Consider the following 9,868-nt stretch of genomic DNA (forward strand, 5'->3'; position numbering starts at 1 on the left):
CTTTGTACTGATGGGTGGTGTTCTCCTCAATACGTGCTAACAAGCGGTTAGACTCTCGCTTGTTCTTCTCCATCTCTAACATGAAGTCTGCCAACGAAGGCTGGTCGGGAGGATCCTCATCCCTACCGTCTCCGTGGTTCCGGCTACGAGCAACAGAACTTCGGTTAACTAATGACATCCTGAAGAACCAACCAAGGAAATAAGGATGGATTCAGCATCATCATAAGGATGTAGAATATAGTACAAGGAAAATACTATCTCTTGAACTCCTAGGAAAATTCCGGCAGCATAGCGGCAGTAAAATGCTCAAAATGAGACATCCTGCAAACAATGGGGTAGTACCAAACTCAACATCATCACTCAAGGCCTGTGATAGTACTAAACAGACTACACCGGGAATACTCGAAAACTGGAATATGATCCTGATCAACAAATCCTAAGAGACTACAAAGTAGTAACTCGTGATCCCGATAGACAGAAGAGAAAGCCTAGTTCCTTAACCCCGTAGGAAAGATAGGATGACTCAGATCAGAAGGCATGAGGTATAAGGAGTAAAAAGAGCCTTACGTTCCCTTCCACAATCAATTGCCTTATATAACTAAAGAATTTCTAGACTCAACTTCGACCAGTTGGCTTGGTAATCCTACAGGCAGTCAGGCTCTGATACCAAAGTTGTCAGGACCCCGATTCTAAGTCACACCGATCTAGCATGTAACACGTCATATCACTTTGCGGCCTCACGCACGGTACTCCCACGGGTGTCGCCTTACCTGGCCCGGGACAGTTTGCGCCTTTTGTCTCACGTATATGATAGTGTCGCTAGCATCCATATGACAGAGAACCCGGGCCGACATGACTAGTCGTGAACCCAAAGTGGCACTAACTTACGGGAACAGGCATACATGAAACAACATCGAGCATGTCGGTCATCAGCGTGTGAATCCAGGCTGTAGCAACTGGGCTAAAAGGACTCCGGGAATCCGGGCTATAGCAGGCTAGCAGGACTCCGGAAAGTCACCGCGTGACATTTCCCCGAAGGGACAGACACATGAACGAAGTGAATCACATGCCGGCTAGTCTAAGTGTTCCAGAGCAGTAGTGCTGGGCTAGTAAGACTCCGATAAACCGGGCTATAGCGGACAACCATGGCTCGGTGGAAGCACTAGACTACATTTCCCCATAAGAGTGGCTATCAAGGATAGACAACTAGGTTGTCGGATCCCACACATAGCAATACACGTTACACGTACGCATAACATGCAAGTATGTGCTGTACAACATGGCATCACAACATAACACAAACTCATATAGATAAAGGCCCAAAAGAGCCACATAGCATTTAATTCAAACAGGGGTCTCATGACCCATCATTCAGAGCATACAAGCAACAAAAGCATTACATTTCTGAGTACAAACAACTACAAAAGAAAAATGCAGAGTAGCCTGACTATCTATAAGACCCTCCCAAGGGTACAAGATCGTAGCTGAGGTAACAAGCTACTCGTCGAAGTCCAAGCGGAACTACTAGTGAGAGAGCTGTCTCATCTGCAAAACATAAATTAAGCAAACGTGAGTACAAAGGTACTCAACAAGACTTACATCAGATCCTATCATACATGCATTAGTATCAAGAAGGCAATGTGGGGTTTAGTTGCAGCAAGCCAGCTTTGACTCAGTGGCTATCCTGTTCTACGACTACGAGTAACTTCTTTGAGGTAAGAAAGCGCACACGAGTCCACTAATCACCACATCAATACAGTACTATGGATTCATTCCCGTCTCCTTATGAGAAGGACATCCATAGCACTCACACTTGTCTTGAGCATTTTAGAGTATCCATTTCAAGTTGTCTATGTACCATGTAAGCATCCAAGAAGTCCATAACCGTGAACCCCGGCTATTAGAATAGATCATGATAACCCTGCAGGGGTGTACTTCTTTACACACGCTCTCGCCACTTACCGCCATGTACATGTCATGTACCTCGACAACCTTCAAGCGGAAGCCTGGCGAGGGTGTCGACCACGACCTGACTAACCACGCAAGACTCTAGTCCAGGTTTTTCACCGATTCGGGTTCCAACCGCAAGGAGATCTGGCTGAGGTTTCGCTCACGGCCCCAAACGATGTGAGCAGGGTTCCCAAGACCACCATCCGGGTGCCACTTGGTACATCGTGCCACCTGTGCCTAGTCTGTCCCAAGCCCACCCTGCCGGGTGCCACTCGGTAGAAAAATAGCACTACCTACAAACACCAAAAACTATTTGCAACTCCTGGACAAAGATCAAGTTGGTTAATAAGTCAAGAGGGTCACTTAAGCATTCCAATGTGTGGTAGTATCTAGTCATTGGACAACATACACAGAACTCAGTTCTTACGGACGGTTCCAGTGAGACAACCCACCTTGCGAGAGGTGGGAGCGGCCTGTCGGCTCCGTGCTGGACCAGTCGGTGAGCCCAGCAGCCGGCGGAGAAGCCGGCGACCAGAGACACTGACAGCTGGGTCCTACACCCGGCGAGATTACCATTGTACCCCTGGGGGGTAGGACTATATAAACCCCCCAGGGCACCCATGCAAAGGGTGCCGAACCTGTTAGAACAAGACTCATACCTAGAGGAAGGAGAGAGCGTGCCTGCCTTCTTCTACCTCTAGCATACAATTCGAGGAGCACCATTGTACTCACTAGTGCCTTAGTGATCATGCGGAGACCTCGCAGAGCAGGACTAGGGGTGTTATCTCCTAGGAGAGCCCCGAACCTGGGTAAAGTACGCCGGCGTTTGTGTCTATGCCTCATCCCGCTTCCAGGCACATGTGAAGTTCTATTCGTTCCCACCATGATAAGCCATTCATTGGCATATGGTGCACCCAACCCCCGACACTCGTAGAGCTGCAGGAACTCCGCGGAGTCGGGGTTGCCGTCGTAGCGAGGTGGCAGATCCAGCTTGAACTTGCCCGGCCAAGCGACGCTACGTAGCTCAGGCGTGAAGGCGCGGCAGCCTGCCATGGTCACCGGGAATCTGCGCTGGTAGAGAACTTGTCCTTGATGAGGTCCGCGCACCGCCGCCGCAGGCGGCACGTGGTTTTGCCGTGCTGGCGCAGGGAGCGCGGGGGCGTTTTCTTGCGGCCGAGGGACTTGTTGGCAGCTTCTTTCTTCTTGCGCGGGCGCCGGACGCGGCAGGTCACGCCGTGGGGCCGCGCGCGTGGGCGCCAAGACTCCATCTTGGGGTAGAGGTGGTGGAAGCGCTTCGTGGGCCACGCTGCCCGCGGCTGGCGGAGGGCGAGGTGGCGAGTGGGACGGCGCAGGTGATACGTCCCCAGCGTATCTATAGTTTTTGATTGCTCCATGCTATTATATTATTTGTTTTGGATGTTAATGGGCTTTATTTTACACTTTTATATCATTCTTGGGACTAACCTATTAACCGGAGGCCCAGCCCAAATTGTTGTTTTTTGCCTATTTCAGTGTTTCGCAGAAAAGGAATATCAAATGAAGTCCAAATGGAATGAAACCTTCGGGAACGTGACTTTCTCAATAAACGTGATCCAGGAGACTTGGAGTGGGCGTCAAGAAACAATTGAGGAGGCCACGAGGTAGGGGGCGCGCCCTCCACCCTCGTGGGCCCCTCGTTGCTCCACCGACCTACTTCTTCCTCCTATATAAGTCCACGTACCCTGCAAACATCCAAGAGCACCACGAAAACCTAATTCCACCGCTGTAACCTTCTGTACCCGAGAGATCCCATCTTGGGGCCTTTTCCGGAGCTCTGCCGGAGGGGGCATTGATCATGGAGGGCCTCTACATCAACTCCATGGCCTCTCCGGTGATGTGTGAGTAGTTTACTTCAGACCTTCGAGTCCATAGCTAGTAGCTAGATGGCTTCTTCACTCTCTTTGGATCTCAATACAAAGTTCTCCTCGATTCTCTTGGAGATCTATTCGATGTAATCTTCTTTTGCGGTGTGTTTGTCGAGATCCAATGGATTGTGGGTTTATGATCCAAATTATCTATGAATAATATTTGATTCTTCTCTGAATTCTTTTATGCATGATTGGTTTATCTTTGCAAGTCTCTTCGAATTATCAGTTTGGTTTGGCCTACTAGATTGATCTTTCTTGCAATGGGAGAAGTGCTTAGCTTTGGGTTCAATCTTGCGGTGCTCGATCCCAGTGACAGTAGGGGAAATGACACGTATTGTATTGTTGCCATCGAGGATAAAAAGATGAGGTTTATATCATATTGCATGAGTTTATCCCTCTACATCATGTCAGCTTGCTTAAGGCGTTACTCTGTTCTTATGAACTTAATACTCTAGATGCATGCTGGATAGCGGTCGATGTGTGGAGTAATAGTAGTAGATGCAGAATCGTTTCGGTCTACTTGTCGCGGATGTGATGCCTATATACATGATCATGCCTAGATATTCTCATAATTATTCACTTTTCTATCAATTGCTCAACAGTAATTTGTTTACCCACCATAATACTTATGCTATCTTGAGAGAAGCCACTTGCGAAACCTATGGGGCCCGGGTCTATTCTCCATCATACCAGTTCCCAATCTATTTTATTTTGCAATCTTTACTTTCAATCTATATCATAAAAATACCAAAAAAATTATCTTATTATTATTATCTCTATCAGATCTCACTCTTGCAAGTGGTCGTGAAGGGATTGACAACCCCTTTATCGCATTGGTTGTGAGGTTCTTATTTGTTTGTGTAGGTACAAGGTGACTTACACGTGGTCTCCTACTGGATTGATACCTTGGTTCCCAAAAACTGAGGGAAATACTGATGCTGCTTTACTGCATCACCCTTTCCTCTTCAAGGGAAACCCAACGCAGTGCTCAAGAGGTAGCAGCAGGGGAGCCCCCTGCGGCGCTGACAAGCTCGGTGATGCGGTCGAGACAGTCCTCGTAGAGGTCGTCGATTGGGCGATAGCGCAGGAGCTCGCGCGCCATGCATAGAGCGGCCTGCGCGTCCACAGGAGCGCGACGAGCATGGGATGACGAACCGGCCGGGGTCAGTGATGGAGTGGCAGTGCGGCCATCCTGCCGCACTGAGGGGTGCAGCGAGGATGCTTGCTACTCGTTCCCCGCCGGGCCGGTGGCGGCGTTGGCGGCAGGCGATGGAGAACGATGGGGCGGCCCGCCGACGGGAGCCGTCTGAGCAACGTGGGTAGGGAGGGCAGCCCGGCGCTCAGCGCGAGCGCGGTGAGCGTCCGACATGGAGACGATGAGACAACAGGATGCGGAGCGACGAAAGGGAAGCTTCGGCGCACACCTACCTAGCGCGCCAAATGTCGGATCACGGGTTCCGGCAAAACCCTCAAGGTTCGAACACTTGGGTGCGTGCAAAGATCTCCCCCTACCGATCCACGCCCTAACTCAACTAAGATCTTACGAACTAACTCGACGAACTCGCAACACAAAGGACACAAGATTTATACTGGTTCGGGCCACCGTTATGGTGTAATACCCTACTCCAGTGTGGTGTGGTGGACTGTCTCTTGGGCTGAGGGTGAATGGTACAGGGGGAGAACAGCCTCCTGAGGAGAGGTGTGCTTGTGCTTGGTGAACTTGTGGTTGTCCTGGTCTCTCTTGGCCAGACCGATAGATCGATCCCCTAGCTACGGTGGTGGCTAGTCCTATCTATAGGGGCCCTGATCCTCTCCCTAAATATTGAGCGGGAAGGCAGCCAACAGCGGCCAATTTGAAAGGGGACATCTAGTACAGCTTATCCTGACAAAAGTAGTCTTCGCCTGCCAAAGGCTCTGGTGGTGACGCCGTCTTGGGCTCCACGGTGACCTCCGTCTTGCCGTCCTTCTGGTCTTGGTATTGTTGCACTAATATGGAAACCTTTCCTTGACGCCTCGGTACTCCACGCCTGCGCCTACTTCCTTAGCATCGAAGAGGAAATAAGGACATTGTGCACGCTGGCGCCCGCCTGGCCTTGGTCGTCATGGCTCACGTCACTAGAACCTCGCAAGGTTCGCTTGGCCTTGAACTCTCCACCCCTTGTGAGCCAGACTGGTGAGGCCGCCCCTGAGGAGGTCTTGTGTCGCTCGCCTCGTGAGGCTTGGCCCCTCGCGAGGGTCTTGAGTCCTTCCTGGTGAAGGTGGGTCGTACGGGCACGCTCGCAGAACCACGCCATGGGCCGGAGGCAGGCAAGTCCGGGGACCCCCGTTCCCAGTACACCGACAGACATATTAAAGGGGTTGTCAATCTCTTTCGGGTAAGGGTGCCAGAAATTGGCAAAACAGACGTGAATAAATTGTAGTAGATTGATAGATTGGATGCAAGATAAAATAAATAAGAATAAATTACAGCAAGGTATTTTTGTATTTTTTGGTTTAATATATATGAAAATAAAAAGAAAATAAAATAGATCGTGAAGGCAAACAATATGAGAAAGAGAACCGGGGCCCGTAGGTTTCACTAGTAGCTTCTCTCGAGAAAAGTAGCTAACGGTGGGTAAACGAATTACTGTTGGGCAATTGATACAACTTCATATAATCATGACGTTATCCAGGCAATGATCACTATGTAGGCATCATGTCCAAGATTAGTAGACCGAGTCATGCCTGCATCTCCTACTATTACTCCACACATCGACCGTTGTCTAGCATGCATCTAGTGTATTAAGTTCATGGAGAAACGGAGCAATGCAATAAGAACGATGACATGATGTAGACAAGATCTATCTATGTAGAGATAGACCCCATCATTTTATCCTTAGTAGCAACGATACATATGTGTCAGTTCCCCTTCTGCCACTGGGATCAAGCACCGTAAGATCTAACATAAAATCTGAAAAATTAGGAAGACCTGGGCAATTTGTATATTAATCTTCTGCAAAAAAGATTGGTATTTTATCACGCTCTAATTAAAAATGAGGATTGTTTTCGTGAGCGCAAAAGTTTTTGTTTTTCAGCAAGATCAAACAACTATCACCCAAGAAGATCCTAAAGGCTTTACTTGGCACAAACACTAATTAAAACACAAAAAACACAATTATAACAATAGCATAATTGTGCAAGCACTCAAGAACAGAAAGCAAAAAAGAAAAAATAAATTTTATTCATTAGGTTGCCTACCAACAAGCGCTATAGTTTTACGCCCATAGCTAGGCATAAAGCAAGGATCTAAGTTTTGTCATCCTTCTTCTTAATTCCTTTAGAGGTGTTTTCATCATGGGTTTTTGTAAAAACAACATAAAACATATTATCCATAGAAACCTTAGCATTATTAAGTTGCCCATTATCATAACCACGTTGATTTCCGGCAACAATCCAAGAGTAATGTTGATTAACATTATTGAAAACTTGTTGGATTACATCTAGAATGGTACTTCCTTTTTAAGATTCTCATCAAAGATTTTATTATCCCCAAGCAAATGTCTTAACGCATAATCGCTATTGTAAAGAATTTCATCTATCACGGGCTTTTCATGATTCATACCAGAAAAGTCAATGATTTCCCTAGCTTCCCGTATTATCTAGTCAAACTCATTCATAAGAACGAGAGTGGCCAACTTTTTAATTTTAGGGTTCTTTATGACTGGAAGCTCAAAAATATGAGAAAATTGCAACAAGGTATTTTGTATTTTTGGTTTAATAGGTATAAAAATAAAAGGCAAATAAAATAGATTGTGAAGGCTAAATAATATGAGAAAGAGACCCGGGGGCCGTAGGTTTCACTAGTGGCTTCTCTCGAGAAAAATAGCAAGCGATGGGTAAATGAATTACTATTGGGAAATTGATAGAACTTCATATAATCATGACGATATCTAGGCAATGATCATTATATAGGCATCATGTCCAAGATTAGCATATCGACTCTTGACTGCATCTACTACTATTACTTTACACATCGACTGCTATCCAGCATGCATCTAGTGTATTAAGTTCATGGAGAAACGGAGTAATGCAATAAGAACGATCACATGATGTAGACAAGATCTAATATGTAGAGATAGACCCATCGCTTTATCCTTAGTAGCAACGATACATACGTGTCGGTTCCCCTTCTGTCACTGGGATCAAGCACCGTAAGATCGAACCCACTACAAAGCACCTCTTCCCATTGCAAGATAAACAGATAAAGTTGGCCAAACAAAACCCAAATATCGGAGGAGAAATACGAGGCTATAAGAAATCATGCATATAAGAGATCAAAGAAGATTCAAATAACTTTCATGGATAAAAAGATAGATATGATCGTAAACTCAAATTTCATCCGATCCCAACAAACACACCGCAAAAAGAGTTATATGATATGGATCTCCAAGAGGCCATTATATTGAGAATCAAATGAGAGAGAGGAAGCCATCTAGCTACTAACTACAGACCCGAAGGTCCACAAAGAACTACTCACGCATCATCGGAGAGGCACCAATGGAAGTGGTGAACCCCTCCGTGATGGTGTCTAGATTGGATCTGGTGGTTCTGGACTCAGCGGCGGCTGGAATTGATTTTCGTCAACTCCCCTAGGGTTTCTGGAATATTGGGGTATTTATAGAGCAAAGAGGTGGTTCAGGGGGCACCCGAGGTGGGCACAACCCACTAGGGCGCGCCTGGGCCTCCTAGCGCGCCCTGGTGGGTTGTGCTCCCCTCGGAGCACCCCTAGGTGCTTCTTCGGCCCATTGGTTGTCTTCTGGTCCAAAAACAATCTCCAAAAAGTTTCGCTGCATTTGGACTCTGTTTGGTATTGATTTCCTGCGATGTAAAAAACATGCAGAAAACAACAACTGACACTTGGCACTATGTCAATAGGTTAGTACCAAAAAATGATATAAAATGACTATAAAACATCCAAGATTGATAATATAACAACATGGAACAATCAAAAATTATAGATACGTTGGAGTCGTATCACACGCACGCGTCCCTGTGATGATGCATACGCTTCCACATCTCTAGTTCTTTCATGGTAAGCAGAGCCATCCCCGAGCTCATCCATGGTAGCGTCTTCAAGTTCCTTCCCATCCTCGCCATTTGTTCACGCCACCATCGAGAAGTTCACGAAGGGCAACCAAGCGCTATGGCAAGCGACGGTGCTCTCGGCCATCCGGGGAGCGCAGATGGCCAAGTACCTCGACGTCGAGCAGCCACCACCACCCATGCAGATCGACGTGACCTCGTCTGATGGCAAGACGATGGCGAAGGCGCCGAACCCTGAGTTCCAAACCTGGTATGCACAAGACCAACAAGTCTTCTCCTATCTCTCGACGAAACTTCCTAGTGAGATAGCCATCCAGGTTGCTTCGTGCCACACCTCGGCTGAGCTCTGTAACACTATTGAAGGGATGCTTGCATCTCACACCCGTTCCCAGAGCAGCAACGTTCGGATCGCCCTCGCCAACCTGCAGAAGGGCAACTCCTCCATCACCGACTACATCGGGAAGATCAAGTCCCTCTGCGACGAACTGATCACCGTAGGGAAGTGGGTGGACGAGGACGACATCGTCTCCCACATCTTGGCCGGGCTCGATGAAGATTTCGACCCGGTGGTGTCCACCATGTGTTCCCGGGAGGAGCCGGTGATCGTGGCCGAGCTGTTTTCACAACTGCTAAGCTTCGAAACGAGGCTAAATCTTTGGGGCGGAGGGTCGCAATCCTTTGCCAATGCCGCTACTTGAGGCCGCAGACACGGCGGTGGCGGTGGTGATCGCAGCCACAGACAAGGCAGGAATGGTGGTGACCGCGACGGCTACTCCAAACCAGGAGGTCACGGTGGCGGCGGCGGACACAACGGCAACAACGGCGGTGGCGGGGGCAACTACAACAACAACCATATGCCTCCGCCTCTAGGGTCCAGTGCCATATCCATGGCAAGATGGGCCACTTAGCCTGGAAGTGCTGGAAGCGCT

The 9,868-nt window shown here is 48.0% G+C and overlaps 1 pseudogene; it reads left to right on the forward strand.

The window, feature by feature from the left end:
* The first annotated feature begins 9,442 nt into the window (after positions 1-9,442).
* LOC125526135 lies at positions 9,443-9,581 on the forward strand (annotated as a pseudogene).
* Positions 9,582-9,868: the final 287 nt, after the last annotated feature.

Source organism: Triticum urartu, chromosome 7, assembly GCF_003073215.2.
Source record: "Triticum urartu cultivar G1812 chromosome 7, Tu2.1, whole genome shotgun sequence".
Lineage (NCBI taxonomy): Eukaryota > Viridiplantae > Streptophyta > Magnoliopsida > Poales > Poaceae > Triticum > Triticum urartu.